The sequence below is a fragment of the Haliotis rufescens genome, unplaced genomic scaffold, assembly GCF_023055435.1.
Source record: "Haliotis rufescens isolate VD_foot unplaced genomic scaffold, xgHalRufe1.0.p SCAF_66, whole genome shotgun sequence".
In the NCBI taxonomy this organism is placed as follows: domain Eukaryota; kingdom Metazoa; phylum Mollusca; class Gastropoda; order Lepetellida; family Haliotidae; genus Haliotis; species Haliotis rufescens.
In genome coordinates, this window is record NW_025964357.1 from 223,284 (window position 1) to 241,184 (window position 17,901).

Here is a 17,901-nt window from a genome sequence, read left to right on the forward strand (position 1 = left end):
ATTTATCGGTTAGACAGCCAATCCAGCAGTTGCTAACTTTTTGAGAGAGGTCAGAGGTCGAGAATCCTCTCTCGAGTGCATCCACCAACAATCAAAGAATTCGTGTCCAGTCGGGTAAGTACCATGTATGTTCTATACGAGTGTGGAGCCATTGTACACAAGGGTATTGCGAAATTGCGAGTTGCGAGTCGTGTTTTGTTTTATACTATTCCCAATTTTTGAGTTCATGTTTAGAGTAGATGCCTCGTTTGCTATGCCATTGGGCGCCGGGTATCGGACTATAATATCCATCGTAAGTAAGTCTCGCTAAAATTCTTATGTGCATACGTGAAAGTGTTGATTTACTTTTTCAGGAATGAGTGAATGAAGTACACATGACACCAGCACCGATGTAGTACGAGCACACCACGAACTTCCTATGAATATAACCCGAGTTTAGTACGATGTCACTACTAAATCATACCGATATTGGCACTATATAGGCCACTTCGGCCTGGTCTTGGCTCTGTGTGGGTGTGGCTGTGAGTGATCTCTCAGAACTGGGACTGGGGGGTTTGGGCTGGTCCTTGGCCTGGTCCTGGCTCTGTGTGGATGACGGTGACCACTCACTCCCCTCCTCCACCTTCCTGGGATTCCTCCTCAGCCGCTGTCTTGTCCCTAGCCTACTCCAGCCTTCCTTCGAGGTGGCATACTGATATTAAAACACGGAAAACCTGAAACTTGCTTCAGCTCTGGAAACGCACTGGAGTCTTCTGAAACTCGCTGTAAAACTGACAGTGGATTAAACTCCCCGTAATCTGATTGTTGACGACACAACAACAACAACAACAACAACAACAATACATTTGGAGATTTAACGTGCGCTTTCCGCGTGTGGAAATGTAAAACGATACATCTCGCGTACTTCGCACATGGGATTGTTGGCGAGGGATGCGACCTGTATTTATACCCGTGATGATCTTGCGTCACCCGTGCGTCCCCATGTAAAAATATTGTAGCGCACTCGCAATAAGCTCGTATTCAACACTTAGAACATCGTAACTACCTCGTACTATGAACGTGTCCAGCTCGTATAAACATCGCATCATACTCATGGCAAAAAAAAACAACGTGTTGTGCTCCTATAAATCGTACTTAGACTGTGTCACAGATACTGCACGATGTCATTCCGAGTGTAGTACGATATACACTCGCTAACTATACGAACAATACCGAGCATAACACGCGTATAAAACATGCAGGACTCGATGTAAAACGAGTACTGGAGGTATTTGGAACATATCCGAAATATCTCCGACAACGTGAACCAATCACGATCACTCACGATGTATCACGAGCACATAAGGAGCTAAGTACGAGTACACCACGAGCGAATCGCGATGTATAACGATCTTTCACGCGAGTTAACACCGTCATGTATCACGGCCAACATCACCAAGTCCGGGCAAGACGAAAGTTGGGATAGCCTATGACATAGGCCGCAGTATACAGGGCACCATGCTCCAAATGTGTAATAGAGTCGAACTTTAGCCTCGTTTGAGATTAAACGCAAGCAGTTATGCATGTATTAAGTTTTGTTTGATGTGATATGAAAGTTTAATCATGTCAATTTTCAATGACAAGAACACAATACTTCATATATTTCCTAGATGATGAATGGGTATCTACGTTCTGATGGGGGTCTCTGCCCAACGCAGCAAAGTCCGACAGTTGACCCAACTGGTACACGGCGGGGGAGGACAGTAGCTGGGCGTACTTATTCTGTTACAACCCCAAACAGTTTATGGCACATGGATTCTCATATGAAACTGAACAGGTGCGTCTACTTTGCGTTGACATCGTGCCTTTTCGTTCTGGTTGTTTCTAGTTACTTATTATCCTTCACCACATGTAAGTAGTTATATCAATATGTAGTCTTTGAGTTAATACATTACACTTATGATATAAACTTGTTTTGGAATATACATTTCAGATGGTCACTGGTGACCCATGGATGCATAGATGTCCTTTCTTGGTTCATAACAGCACTGATAACAATAAGGCTGATGATGTGTTGAGAATATTTGTTCAAACCTCAGATAATTATGGTCTTCAAGCGAGGGTTAGGAGCGATCATGGAATCGAACACATCAAAGTCGCATACAGGATACCAAGGAGCACGTCACATTACTAGGAGATCTGTTCACAATCAGAGAATAGAGCGACTCTGGCGTGACGCTCATAAAGAGGTGACTGTAACATTTTACAAGGAGTTTTAATGCCTTTGAGGATGAGGCTATTCTTGAAGTATTGAACACTCAGCACATTTATGCATTGCACTTCGTTTATGTTCCGGAAATATACAGTCGGCTGACACCTTTTCGATGTGGTTTGAACTGTCACAGAATGCGAACAGAAAGTAACCGGTCACCTGAACAAATCTGGATTGATGGTGAACAATCCGAATTCATGACACATGTTGAAAAAATAATTGGCGGTGTACCTTCGTTTGCAACCCGCCTTGTCGATGCGGTTCAAGCATATGGATTTGATGCTGATATTGAATCACACACAACCAGCATGGCGCATGGTAGTCAATCATCTCTTTCCTTGACAGATGTACACAAAGAATCAAGATAAATTTATTCTTTGTGCGAGAGAAAATGACAATCTACTCAACTTATAAATGCTGTCTTCAATTGATCGAAAAGACATGTCATCGATTGATCACTGGTAATCTATCATCAAAGTGAAATATATTAAACATTCACAGTGTGACATGATTTGAAACTTTTTTTAAGAATTGACTCCAATATTGTATGCATTTATGGAGGTATAAACGTAAAGACAAATGTGAATACTGTGTACTGGTGTCCCTCGCAGTCATATTGTGGAATATTGTCCAAAGCGGCGTACAACCATACTCACTCACTCAATTATCATGCTCTTTGATTACCTTTTTTTTCTTCACTTTTCACATTCTAATTTTATTAATTCATACTACCACACCATTCCTCATTGAACCTTATAATTGAAACTTTAAAATGACGTTTTATTATAAGAACAGTAGATTGAACGAGAACAAACAATAAATATTTTTAAAACAAACACATACCCGATTAAGAACAGATTTAAGTAATAGTGCTATTATATGACTGTTATAGTGCAAACCATTTCAATACTTTTATTGAACATTTCATTTATCTTAAATACCTAATTGGTTCAATATGTTTCCAAGTGCACCGAAATTCTATGCCCTTTGTCTGTTTAATATATTCAGCAAACATTCGGCGTATCCCCTCTGATCACAAGCCCCCTCCGGGCAGGACCCTTAATCTCCAGCGCTATCTATAAATGTCAATTAACACCTCCTTAAGTCACCGGACCTTACGTATATATACATGCACGTGGGTCAATGACCTTGCCCCACGTTATATAATACCTCTATCTATAAAACCTGACTGACTCGAACGTATATAAACAGAGCAGCCAAGGATAGAAATGAAATCATATCAATATAAGAAAATAGAAATCATATCAATACAAAAACAGAAATTATGTGAACACCAAACTCACAATAGATAGGTGTACCCTACTCATACACAGGAGTCCCAAAGAGGGACAGATCAGCCGAAATTGCCTAGGCAGAAGGCGACCTCCTAAACACTTAATGCAACAACAACAACATCAGTCAGGGAGACGATCCAGATCACCGATGTGTGTAAGTGACAGAACGGGTCTCCGCACCCGGGAACGGTGTCTAGCCGGGAGAGCCAAATTTCAGAAATCACATTTAAATTACTAAGTGTGGTGTTCTTTAGAGATACCTTTAAATGAGTGTCCCGCATTAGTTGGACTTTGAACGTGCAGCTCACAATGCCGTGACTGATGTATTTCCTGGGACATTAGTTAGAGGGTGTTTCTTTCACTTCACCCAATGTATCTGGAGGAGGGTGCAGAAAGAAGGTCTGGTGATGGACTATAAGGAAGATGAGGAGGTGAAGAAGGATCTAAACCTGAGGATCTAAACAAACTACTCCAAATAAGCGATAAATCTACTATATTCCTAGGAGACTTTAACGCTCACCATCCTACATGGAGCATAGATGATAAAATAGATAATCATGGCAAATTAATCTCTGAATGGATAGAAACAAACGACCTAGTACTCCTTAATAGCAACCAACCCACGAGGTACGATAAGATAAACCAAAAAATGTCGGCTATCGACCTAACCATATGCACCGCAGATCTAGCCCAAAGTACTCAATGGGAAGTGCACGACGTCCCGCTAGGTAGTGACCACTTCCCCATAAACATAACCATAGGAAATACAAACGTACCAATCCAAACAGAAAACCAAGAACCAAAATTCCATTACAATAAAGCTAACTGGGACCAATTCCAAGATATCTGCAACGAAGCTAACCTAAACGAAATAGAAAATAATGATCCAGAAACCTATTGTAAAAACCTAACAGACTATATAATAAACGCAGCCAAAACCTCCATCCCCTTCAAAACATCTAAGACAGGCAAACCGACGGTACCATGGTGGAATGAGGAAATAGAACAGACTAGACGAAAACGTAAATCAGCCTTCAATAAAGCAAAACGCGACTACAAATATTTAAACATAGCCCACGAACTAAACCACCAGGTTCAAAAACTAGTCCAAATAGCCAAAAGTAGAGACTGGAAAAAATTCTGCGAAGGTATAAATAACCGTACAGATGCCAGAACGGTCTGGCGCAAAATCCACGCCATCAGAGGCTTAAAACGACATAAAAAAAACCCTAACATTGACAACTCAACCAACCCCGCCCAAAAAGCAAATAATCTCGCCAACCACTTTTCGGCCGTTAGCAGTAACACCAACTTCAGTAAAAAATTCCAAGATAAACTTAAAACAGAAAACAAACCCACAAAAGAACCAAACAATAACAATCTAGAAATAAATCAACCCTACACAATGGAGGAGCTCCTCTACGTAATCCAAAACAGGAAAAAGGGCACAGCCCCAGGATTAGACCTAACTTCTTACCAAATAATTAAAAAACTCCCCCTAAAACTACTCCAGGCACTACTCAAACTATACAATCTCATCTACCTAAACGGACAGGTTCCTACTCCCTGGAAACAGGCCCTAGTCATACCAATCCCTAAACCTAATAAACCAGCTAATCAAGCTAACTCATATAGACCAATATCCCTAACTTCAAACTTATGTAAAGTAATGGAATCAATGGCTAAAAATAGATTACAACATTACTTAACCCAAAATAACATCATAAACCCAGATCAAAGCGGTTTCACTCCTGGCCGCTCAACCCTAGATAACCTCACCCGACTAGAACAAGATATTAAGACAGGACAGCTAAATAAACAATATACCACAGGCATCTTCTTAGACTTCTCTAAAGCTTTCGACATGGTATGGCAGGATGGGCTAATACAAAAACTTAAAAAAATAGGACTCAAAGGTCAGATAATAAACTACATCCAGGACTTCCTAAACAATCGTAAAATAACCGTGGGTATAGACCAAACTCTATCGGACCAATGTCCCCTAGAAAATGGTACTCCACAGGGCAGTATCCTCAGCCCCACCCTCTTCAATATAATGATAAACGATCTATTCGAGGGCCTATCCCCTAAAGTAAACACATCAATATTCGCGGATGATGGAGCCATCTGGATCCGCACTAAAAGCATGAACATGGTCCAAAATTTACTCCAAAAATCTCTTAATAAAATACAACAGTGGGCTGACAAATGGGGCTTCTCCCTTAACTCAGAAAAAACAACAGGAATAGTATTCAAACATAAAAACATGAAACCCGCCTCCCCAATCCTCCAGCTAAACAATCAAACAATCAAATTTCAAAAACAAACCAAATTCTTAGGACTTATTTTCGATGAACATCTCACCTGGGATGCTCACATCCAAAACCTAACAACTAAATGCAGTAAAGACCTAAACACCCTAAGATGCCTAACTGGTTCTAACTGGGGAGCATCCAAAGATACCCTCCTCTCTCTCTACATATCACTAATTAGATCAAAACTAGACTACGGCTGCGCCATATACAACACCCTAAACAACTCTCTATCTAAAAAACTTGACTCAATACAATATCAGGCTCTCAAACTAATTACACGCACCCAACATGGCACCTCCTACACCTCACTTCAGGCCTTAACAGGAGAAATGCCACTAAGTCTACGCAGGGAACAGCTAAGCTTAAATTTCTGGGCCGCGTCCCAATCAAACCCTCTCATCCAAAACTTAATAAACCAAAACATCAGCCCCAAAAACCAAGCTCTAGCTCGTAAACACCCCTTACTTACCCCAATATCCCAAAGAATAACAAACTACCTAAATGAACACCAAATTAAAAATCTTAAACAAAACTGCAAACAATCAAATATCTTCACCCCTAAACTTAAAATACCCCAAATAGACACAACACTAGCTAGCCAAATAAATAAACAAACCGACCCAAACATAGCTAAAACTACCACACTAGCATACATACACGAAAATTGGCCAAATTGGTGTCACATTTACACGGACGGATCCTCAGATCCGACCTCCAAACACACAGGTTTCGGAGTCCATACCACACAACCAACTAAAACCACACAATCCTTCCGACTCCCAAACAACCAATCAATATTCACGGCCGAACTAATGGGCATGGCCTCAGCCCTCCATAATCAAGAATCCAAAAACCACAAAAAAATCCTAATACTTACCGACTCCCTAAGTGGACTGCAAGCCCTCCAAAACAAAAATACCAAAATCCGACCTAAATTAATAAATCAAATACTTAAAAGCTCCAACGACCTAACTAAGGCAGGCAAACAAATAACCTTCTTGTGGATACCCGCCCACGTAGGAATATACGGTAATGAAAACGCCTATAAAGCAGCTAAACTATCCCTCAAAATCCCAGAAATAAGCTTAAACTTACCCATCTCAAAATCAGAAATTAAAAGTGTAAACAAGCAAAAAATCACCAAAAAATGGCATAACCTATATCTAAACTCAAATAGCCAAATCAAAAAAGTGCTCAGCAAACCACTAACCAAACCAAAAATTCTCCATCCATCCAAAAAAATCGACAGAGTAATCACTAAACTCCAAACAGGACACACCAACCTAAATAACCACCTAAAATTTTTTAAAAAACACACTACAGGTAACTGCCCACACTGCAAACAACCAGAAACCCCAGAACACGCACTCATCCACTGCACACACTACCTAACACATCGAACCGCATTACAAACCACCCTCAATCTAAACAAGGCTCTAACTCTAGAAGCAATACTAAACCCACAAAATAAACTAGAAAACTTCAAGGCCTTAGGCTTAATCAAAACGGAACTAATAAAACGCATCTAAAAACACAATAACTCACCAAATCAAAATCACATAAACAAACAAACATCCACCATACCAGGCTCCCTTAGTTCTCCTCCCCAATCCCATCGGCATCTATTCCAAATCTCAAAATTCCCAAATTCTATATAAGCAACCCCTAAAACCCCCCTCTTGGGTTGCACAGACCACCTTCGCCCCTTTCGGAAACACATTAAATGGCCTGGCCGGGCCCGTGTGCGAAATACGCATCAGTCGGAAAGCGCACGTTAAATCTCCAAAGTAAGTAAGTAAGTAAGAAGCTGGTGAGAAGAGCTGCTGCCCTCCCTCTACTACCTCGTGACAAAGTGGATGATGTGTGGCTTGATGCCATTGCTGACTCTCCTGCTGGCCCTAAAGTGACTGCCTTCATGGACTACGTGACAACCAGTTGGGTTCAAGGAGGGGCCTTCATGCCAGAGATTTGGAACCATTTCGAAAACCAAGGCCACCGTACCAACAATCACCTGGAAGGGTGGCACAACAAGATAAAGAAACTTGCCAAGAAGTGCCACCCGAACATCTAGGAGGTAGTGAAGCTATTTCAGCGAGAGCAGTCACTCAAAGAGGTTGCAGTCCTGAGACTCTCTCACCAGTGGTCAGAACCTTCACGAAGAAAGAAGTACAAGGCAATCGATGCACGTATTGCGTCCCTCAAGATACAGCTCCTGAACCAACACCTGAGTGAGATGGAATATGCTGACCACGCGGGCGACCTCCTTCATCTGCAGTAATGACATTAAATCCATTATGATATTCATATGCTATTCATATTCATCAATGTAAAGTTTTGATGAATATGTTATCCTTGTTGAATAAAAAATGAGAAAACAAGACTTGTTTTGTTATATACGGTAACCTGTTAGAATCACAAAGCATGTTTTGACAGCATAGCCGCGAGAGCCACATTATACAATCACGCAACCATAACCATTGCCGCGAGAGCCACATCAATTTGGGCTATCTATTTTCGAAATGTGGCTTTGCCGGCCTGTAACCCCCGGGAACACTGGCCACTCGGTCCCGGTGTGCGTTCTGTCACATTCTTATCAACCTGTACCATTTCGACTTGCAACCATAAATATGTCTGCTGTCGTCTAAAACTTCACCCCTGAGTTTTGTCTTCCGTCTCCACCCTGAGCTAGCATCCCGGGGCCGAATCTTATGGAGACAGTGACTACGTAATACCTATAAATCAAAGTTGTCAATAAGCTGTCAATCATCAATCCGAGACAACAATTTGAGTAATGTCAACAATCATAACTTTACAGACTGCTCAAAAGCTGAAGACAACAATATGAACTGAGTGACATCTTCAGCGTAATAATGCAGCTTAAGCCCCGCCCATTCTATTATCAGCCAATAAGTAAACAGTAGTCCATAATGGGCGGGGCCTAAATTACATTTCTGTTTAAGGAAACATAAACACAAACAATGCCAAGGAAATTCCACGGGATCACTTGCGATTTTCTATGTAATAGTATGTACATTTTGATAGAAAAAATAACTTGTATACGTCGACTCCACATGCAGAAACATTCATAACAAATGTATAAACATCAAACAAATCGGATTTACTATACGTTTTCTGTATCCTGAACAATAAACATACAAAAGAAGACGCAACTCAAATGTTATATATAGACAGGTCTTCATTTAACCCATTCATAATCGACAATGCATTGTTTCATGACTTGGTGAATGCTCAATTCTGATCGTGATTGGCTAATGACAGGGTTCCAGACCAAGAAAGACCACCTTTTCTGTTCTTTTGTTGACCACATTAGTTCACATGAAAATATCCTTTCCACCACTCCTCTTTTGGAGCACGTGCAGCAGCACTATGAACGGTATTAAAGTGCAGGGTTTTTGATTGCCTGGCATCTGCATCAATCGAACAGTGACAGTTCAACAACATGCCAAGATTAATGGACGTGCCAAAAACAACGTCACAGGCCGCTTGCAGGCAGGGGAATCCCGATCAGCTGTAGCCTAGGTTTTCAATGTAGCGCCCCGTACCATCACAAGGCTATGGGATCGGTTTCAACAGCATGGGTCAACACGTGATCGGCCAAGGTCGGGACGACCAAGAGTAACCAGCCCCGCCCATGATTGCTACATACGTAAAAAAACGACCACAGCTACCCCAACCGCATCCCAATTACCCGGACCGCGCAGAATCTCCGACTAGACCGTACGAAACCGTTTAAGAGCTGCAGGTCTACGAGCAAGACGCATCATATTGAGTCGATAACATCGTCAACAACGACTGCATTGGTGTCGTCAACACAAGGTATGGCCTCAATTGCGATGGAGAGATGTCTGGTTCAGCGACGAATCAAAATTTCTCCTCCATCGAGGGAATGAAAGAGCACGGGTCTACAGACGTCGGGGAGAACGTTACGCCGGAAACACAGGAAGTGGACAGGTTTTGTGGGGGTAGCGTTATGATGTGGGCGACTATCTCTCATCATGGCAGGACAGGTTTGGTCCATATCCAGGGCAATCTTACCGTTCAACGATACATCAACGAAATTCTCCTACTACACGTCCTCCCAATTGCAGCCAACGGCAACGGTGTATTCCAGCAGGACAACGCTCGACCGCATACAGCACGGATCACAAGAGCCTGTCTACACAACAACAACGTTGATGTTCTCCCCTGGCCCCCCAGATTCCGGATTTGAACCTGATAGAGCACCTGTGGGATGAATTGGATAGTCGTCAACCACAACCCCTGACGTTGCAGCAGCTGGCTTTTGCGTTGCAGGCCACGTGGGCTACCATTCCCCAGGATTGTGATTCGCATACTCGTATCTTCCATGGGCAGGATTTGTTATCAATGAGTCCATTTCTTTATCATCAAGACTTTGGAAATGCCCCATTGCCTTTTGAAGCAGATGTTGCTCTGCTGTGGTACAAAAGAGCAAAATGTCTTCTAAAAGGCATTGTCTGTCCATCTCTGATGCAAAGACAATTGCTATGAGAGAACTACCGCAATCAAAGATGACAGACATCTTGTCAGTGCCACCGAGTGAGTTAGTATGGAACCAATTGATTGATACTTCCACATCTTTCGAAATGAGGGATCCTTGTAATGTTGCAATAACGACTCATCCACATCTGGACGTGAAACTGGCATCTTTCTCTCTGCCTCCAGATCGAGTAATCTTCCAAGTGTCGACAGTGTTGATAATAAATTTCAGATAAATTCAATAAAATCACAGATATCATTGCGGAACTTTGATACGTTTGTGATGATCGTAGTGCATGCTTAGCCTAAACACATCTGTGAGAGTGATTATGATCGTAGTGCATGATAGAACTAAACACATCTGTGAGAGTGATGATCGTAGTGCATGCTATGACTAAACACATCTGTGAGAGTGATGATCGTAGTGCATGCTATGACTAAACACATCTGTGAGAGTGATGATGATCGTAGTGCATGATAGAACTAAACACATCTGTGAGAGTGATGATCGTAGTGCATGCTAGAACTAAACACATCTGTGAGAGTGATGATCATCGTAGTGCATGCTAGAACTAAACACATCTGTGAGAGTGATGATCATCGTAGTGCATGCTAGAACTAAACACATCTGTGAGGGGGATGATCGTAGTGCATGCTATGACTAAACACATCTGTGAGAGTGATGATGATCGTAGTGCATGATAGAACTAAACACATCTGTGAGAGTGATGATCATCGTAGTGCATGCTATGACTAAACACGTCTGTGAGAGTGATGATGATCGTAGTGCATGAAAGAACTAAACACATCTGTGAGAGTGATGATCATCGTAGTGCATGGTATGACTAAACACATCTGTGAGAGTGATGATCGTAGTGCATGATAGAACTAAAAACATCTGTGAGGGGGATGATCATCGTAGTGCATGCTATGACTAAACACATCTGTGAGAGTGATGATCATCGTAGTGCATGCTATGACTAAACACATCTGTGAGAGTGATGATCATCGTAGTGCATGCTATGACTAAACACATCTGTGAGAGTGATGATCATCGTAGTGCATGCTATGACTAAACACATCTGTGAGAGTGATGATGATCGAAGTGCATGATAAAACTAAACACATCTGCGAGAGTGATGATGATCGTAGTGCATCATAGAACTAAACACATCTGTGAGGGGGATGATCATCGAAGTGCATGATAGAACTAAAAACATCTGTGAGGGGGATGATCGTAGTGCATGATAGAACTAAACACATCTGTGAGAGTGATGATGATCGTAGTGCATGCTATGACTAAACACATCGGTGAGGGTGATGATTGTAGTGCATGCTATGACTAAACACATCTGTGAGAGTGATGATGATCGTAGTGCATGATAGAACTAAACACATCTGTGAGAGTGATGATCATCGTAGTGCATGCTAGAACTAAACACACCTGTGAGAGTGATGATCATCGTAGTGCATGATAGAACTAAACACATCTGTGAGAGTGATGATCATCGTAGTGCATGCTAGAACTAAACACATCTGTGAGGGGGATGATGATCGTAGTGCATGCTATGACTAAACACATCTGTGAGAGTGATGATCATCGTAGTGCATGATAGAACTAAACACATCTGTGAGAGTGATGATCGTAGTGCATGCTAGAACTAAACACATCTGTGAGAGTGATGATGATCGTAGTGCATGCTATGACTAAACACATCTGTGAGAGTGATGATCATCGTAGTGCATGATAGAACTAAACACATCTGTGAGAGTGATGATGATCGTAGTGCATGCTAGAACTAAACACATCTGTGAGAGTGATGATGATCGTAGTGCATGCTATGACTAAACACATCTGTGAGAGTGATGATCATCGTAGTGCATGATAGAACTAAACACATCTGTGAGAGTGATGATGATCGTAGTGCATGATAGAACTAAACACATCTGTGAGAGTGATGATCATCGTAGTGCATGCTATGACTAAACACATCTGTGAGAGTGATGATGATCGTAGTGCATGCTATGACTAAACACATCTGTGAGAGTGATGATCATCGTAGTGCATGATAGAACTAAACACATCTGTGAGAGTGATGATCATCGTAGTGCATGATAGAACTAAACACATCTGTGAGAGTGATGATCATCGTAGTGCATGCTAGAACTAAACACATCTGTGAGAGTGATGATCACCGTAGTGCATAATAGAACTAAACACATCTGTGAGAGTGATGATCATCGTAGTGCATGCTATGACTAAACACATCTGTGAGAGTGATGATGATCGTAGTGCATGATAGAACTAAACACATCTGTGAGAGTGATGATCATCGTAGTGCATGCTAGAACTAAACACATCTGTGAGAGTGATGATCATCATAGTGCATGCTAGAACTAAACACATCTGTGAGGGGGATGATCGTAGTGCATGCTAGAACTAAGCACATCTGTGAGAGTGATGATCGTAGTGCATGCTATGACTAAACACGTCTGTGATAGTGATTATCGTAGTGCATGCTAGAACTAAACACATCTGTGAGTGATGATCGTAGTACATGCTATGACTATACACATCTGTGAGTGATGATCGTAGTGCATGCTATGCCTAAACTCATCTGTGAGAGCGATGATCGTAGTGCATGCTATGACATAACACATCTGTGAGAGTGATGATCGTAGTGCATGCTATGACTAACCACATCTGTGAGAGCGATGATTGTAGTGCATGCTATGACTAAACACGTCTGTGATAGTGATTATCGTAGTGCATGCTAGAACTAAGCACATCTGTGAGAGTGATGATCGTAGTGCATGCTATGACTAAACACGTCTGTGATAGTGATTATCGTAGTGCATGCTAGAACTAAACACATCTGTGAGTGATGATCGTAGTACATGCTATGACTATACACATCTGTGAGTGATGATCGTAGTGCATGCTATGCCTAAACTCATCTGTGAGAGCGATGATCGTAGTGCATGCTATGACATAACACATCTGTGAGAGTGATGATCATCGTAGTGCATGCTATGACTAAACACATCTGTGAGAGTGATGATCATCGTAGTGCATGCTATGACTAAACACATCTGTGAGAGTGATGATCGTAGTGCATGATAGAACTAAAAACATCTGTGAGGGGGATGATCATCGTAGTGCATGCTGTGACTAAACACATCTGTGAGAGTGATGATCATCGTAGTGCATGCTATGACTAAACACATCTGTGAGAGTGATGATCATCGTAGTGCATGCTATGACTAAACACATCTGTGAGAGTGATGATCATCGTAGTGCATGCTATGACTAAACACATCTGTGAGAGTGATGATGATCGAAGTGCATGATAAAACTAAACACATCTGCGAGAGTGATGATGATCGTAGTGCATCATAGAACTAAACACATCTGTGAGGGGGATGATCATCGAAGTGCATGATAGAACTAAAAACATCTGTGAGGGGGATGATCGTAGTGCATGATAGAACTAAACACATCTGTGAGAGTGATGATGATCGTAGTGCATGATAGAACTAAACACATCTGTGAGAGTGATGATCACCGTAGTGCATGCTATGACTAAACACATCTGTGAGAGTGATGATGATCGTAGTGCATGATAGAACTAAACACATCTGTGAGAGTGATGATCATCGTAGTGCATGCTAGAACTAAACACACCTGTGAGAGTGATGATCATCGTAGTGCATGATAGAACTAAACACATCTGTGAGAGTGATGATCATCGTAGTGCATGCTAGAACTAAACACATCTGTGAGGGGGATGATGATCGTAGTGCATGCTATGACTAAACACATCTGTGAGAGTGATGATGATCGTAGTGCATGCTATGACTAAACACATCTGTGAGAGTGATGATCATCGTAGTGCATGATAGAACTAAACACATCTGTGAGAGTGATGATGATCGTAGTGCATGATAGAACTAAACACATCTGTGAGAGTGATGATTATCGTAGTGCATGCTATGACTAAACACATCTGTGAGAGTGATGATGATCGTAGTGCATGCTATGACTAAACACATCTGTGAGGGTGATGATCATCGTAGTGCATGATAGAACTAAACACATCTGTGAGAGTGATGATCATCGTAGTGCATGATAGAACTAAACACATCTGTGAGAGTGATGATCATCGTAGTGCATGCTAGAACTAAACACATCTGTGAGAGTGATGATCACCGTAGTGCATGATAGAACTAAACACATCTGTGAGAGTGATGATGATCGTAGTGCATGCTATGACTAAACACATCTGTGAGAGTGATGATGATCGTAGTGCATGATAGAACTAAACACATCTGTGAGAGTTATGATCATCGTAGTGCATGCTAGAACTAAACACATCTGTGAGAGTGATGATGATCGTAGTGCATGCTAGAACTAAACACATCTGTGAGGGGGATGATCGTAGTGCATGCTAGAACTAAGCACATCTGTGAGAGTGATGATCGTAGTGCATGCTATGACTAAACACGTCTGTGATAGTGATTATCGTAGTGCATGCTAGAACTAAACACATCTGTGAGTGATGATCGTAGTACATGCTATGACTATACACATCTGTGAGTGATGATCGTAGTGCATGCTATGCCTAAACTCATCTGTGAGAGCGATGATCGTAGTGCATGCTATGACATAACACATCTGTGAGAGTGATGATCGTAGTGCATGCTATGACTAACCACATCTGTGAGAGCGATGATTGTAGTGCATGCTATGACTAAACACGTTTGTGAGGGTGATGATCGTAGTGCATGCAATGACTAAATACATCTGTGAGTGATGATCGTAGTACATGCTATGACTAAACACATCTGTGAGTGATGATCGTAGTGCATGCTTTGCCTAAACTCATCTGTGAGAGTGAGGATCGTAGTGCATGCTATGACATAACACATCTGTGAGAGTGATGATCGTAGTGCATGCTATGACTAAACACATCTGTGAGGGTGATGATCGTAGTGCATGCTATCCCTAAACACATCTGTGAGTGATGATCGTAGTGCATACTTTGACTAAACACATCTGTGAGTGATGATCGTAGTGCATGCTATGACTAAACACATCTGTGAGAGTGATGATCGTAGTGCATGCTATGCCTAAACACATCTGTGAGTGATGATCGTAGTGCATGCTTTGACTTAACACATCTGTGAGAGTGATGATCGTAGTGCATGCTAGGACTAAACACATCTGTGAGAGTGATGACCGTAGTGTATTCCTTTGACTAAACACATCTGTAAGGGTGATGATTGTAGTGCATGCTATGACTAAATACATCTGTGAGAGTGATGATCGTAGTGCATGCTATGATTAACAACATCTGTGAGAGCGATGATCGTAGTGCATGCTATGACTAAACACATTTGTGAGTGATGATCGTAGTGCATGCTATGCCCAAACCCATCTGTGAGAGTGATGATCGTAGTGCATGCTATACCCAAACACACCTGTGAGAGTGATGATGGTAGTGCATGCTATGACTAAACACATCTGCGAGGGTGATGATCGTAGTGCATGCTATGCCGAAACACATCTGTGAGTGATGATCGTAGTGCATGCTATGACTAAATACATCTGTGAGAGTGATGGTCGTAGTGCATGCTATGACTAACCACATCTGTGAGGGTGATGTTCGAAGTGCATGCTATGACTAAACACATCTGTGAGAGTGATGATCGTAGTGCATGCTATGCCCAAACACATCTGTGAGGGTGATGATCGTAGTGCATACTATATCCAAGCACATCTGTGAGTGATGATCGTAGTGCATGCTATGACTAAACACATATGTGAGGGTGATGATCGTAGTGCATGCTATGCCTAAACACATCTGTGAGTGATGATCGTAGTGCATGCTATGACTAAACACATCTGTGAGAGCGATGCTTGTAGTGCATGCTATGACTAAACACATCTGTGAGAGTGATGATCGTAGTGCATGCTATGACTAACCACATCTTTGAGAGCGATGATCGTAGTGCATGCTATGACTAAACACATCTGTGAGAGTGATGATCGTAGTGCATGCTATGACTAAACACATCTGTGAGTGATGATCGTAGTGCATGCTTTGACTAAACACATCTGTGAGAGTGATGATCGTAGTGCATGCTATGACTAAACACATCTGTGAGAGTGATGACCGTAGTGTATTCCTTTGACTAACCACATCTGTGAGGGTGATGTTCGAAGTGCATGCTATGACTAAACACATCTGTGAGAGTGATGATCGTAGTGCATACTATATCCAAACACATCTGTGAGTGATGATCGTAGTGCATGCTATGACTAACCACATCTTTGAGAGCGATGATCGTAGTGCATGCTATGACTAAACACATCTGTGAGAGTGATGATCGTAGTGCATGCTATGACTAAACACATCTGTGAGTGATGATCGTAGTGCATGCTTTGACTAAACACATCTGTGAGAGTGATGATCGTAGTGCATGCTATGACTAAACACATCTGTGAGAGTGATGACCGTAGTGTATTCCTTTGACTAACCACATCTGTGAGGGTGATGTTCGAAGTGCATGCTATGACTAAACACATCTGTGAGGATGATGATCGTAGTGTATGCTAGAACTAAACACATCTGTGAGTGATGATCGTAGTGCATGCTATGACTTAACACATATGTGAGGGTGATGATCGTAGTGCATGTTATGCCTAAACACATCTGTGAGTGATGATCGTAGTGCATGCTATGACTAAACACATCTGTGAGAGCGATGCTTGTAGTGCATGCTATGACTAAACACATCTGTGAGAGTGATGATCGTAGTGCATGCTATGACTAACCACATCTTTGAGAGCGATGATCGTAGTGCATGCTATGACTAAATACATCTGTGAGAGTGATGATCGTAGTGCATGCTATGACTAACCACATCTGTGAGGGTGATGTTCGAAGTGCATGCTATGACTAAACACATCTGTGAGAGTGATGATCGTAGTGCATGCTATGCCCAAACACATCTGTGAGGGTGATGATCGTAGTGCATGCTATGCCTAAACACATCTGTGAGTGATGATCGTAGTGCATGCTAGAACTAAACACATCTGTGAGTGATGATCGTAGTACATGCTATGACTAAACACATCTGTGAGTGATGATTGTAGTGCATGCTATGACTAAACACATCTGTGAGAGCGATGATCGTAGTGTATGCTATGACTAAACACATATGTGAGAGTGATGATCGTAGGGCATGCTATGACTAACCACATCTGTGAGAGCGATGATCGTAGTGCATGCTATGACTAAACACGTTTGTGAGGGTGATGATCGTAGTGCATGCTATGACTAAACACATCTGTGAGTGATGATCGTAGTACATACTATGACTAAACACATCTGTGAGTGATGATCGTAGTGCATGCTATGCCTAAACACATCTGTGAGGGGGGTGATTGTAGTGCATGCTAGGACTGAACACATCTGTGAGAGTGATGATTGTAGTGCATGCTAGGAGTAAACACATC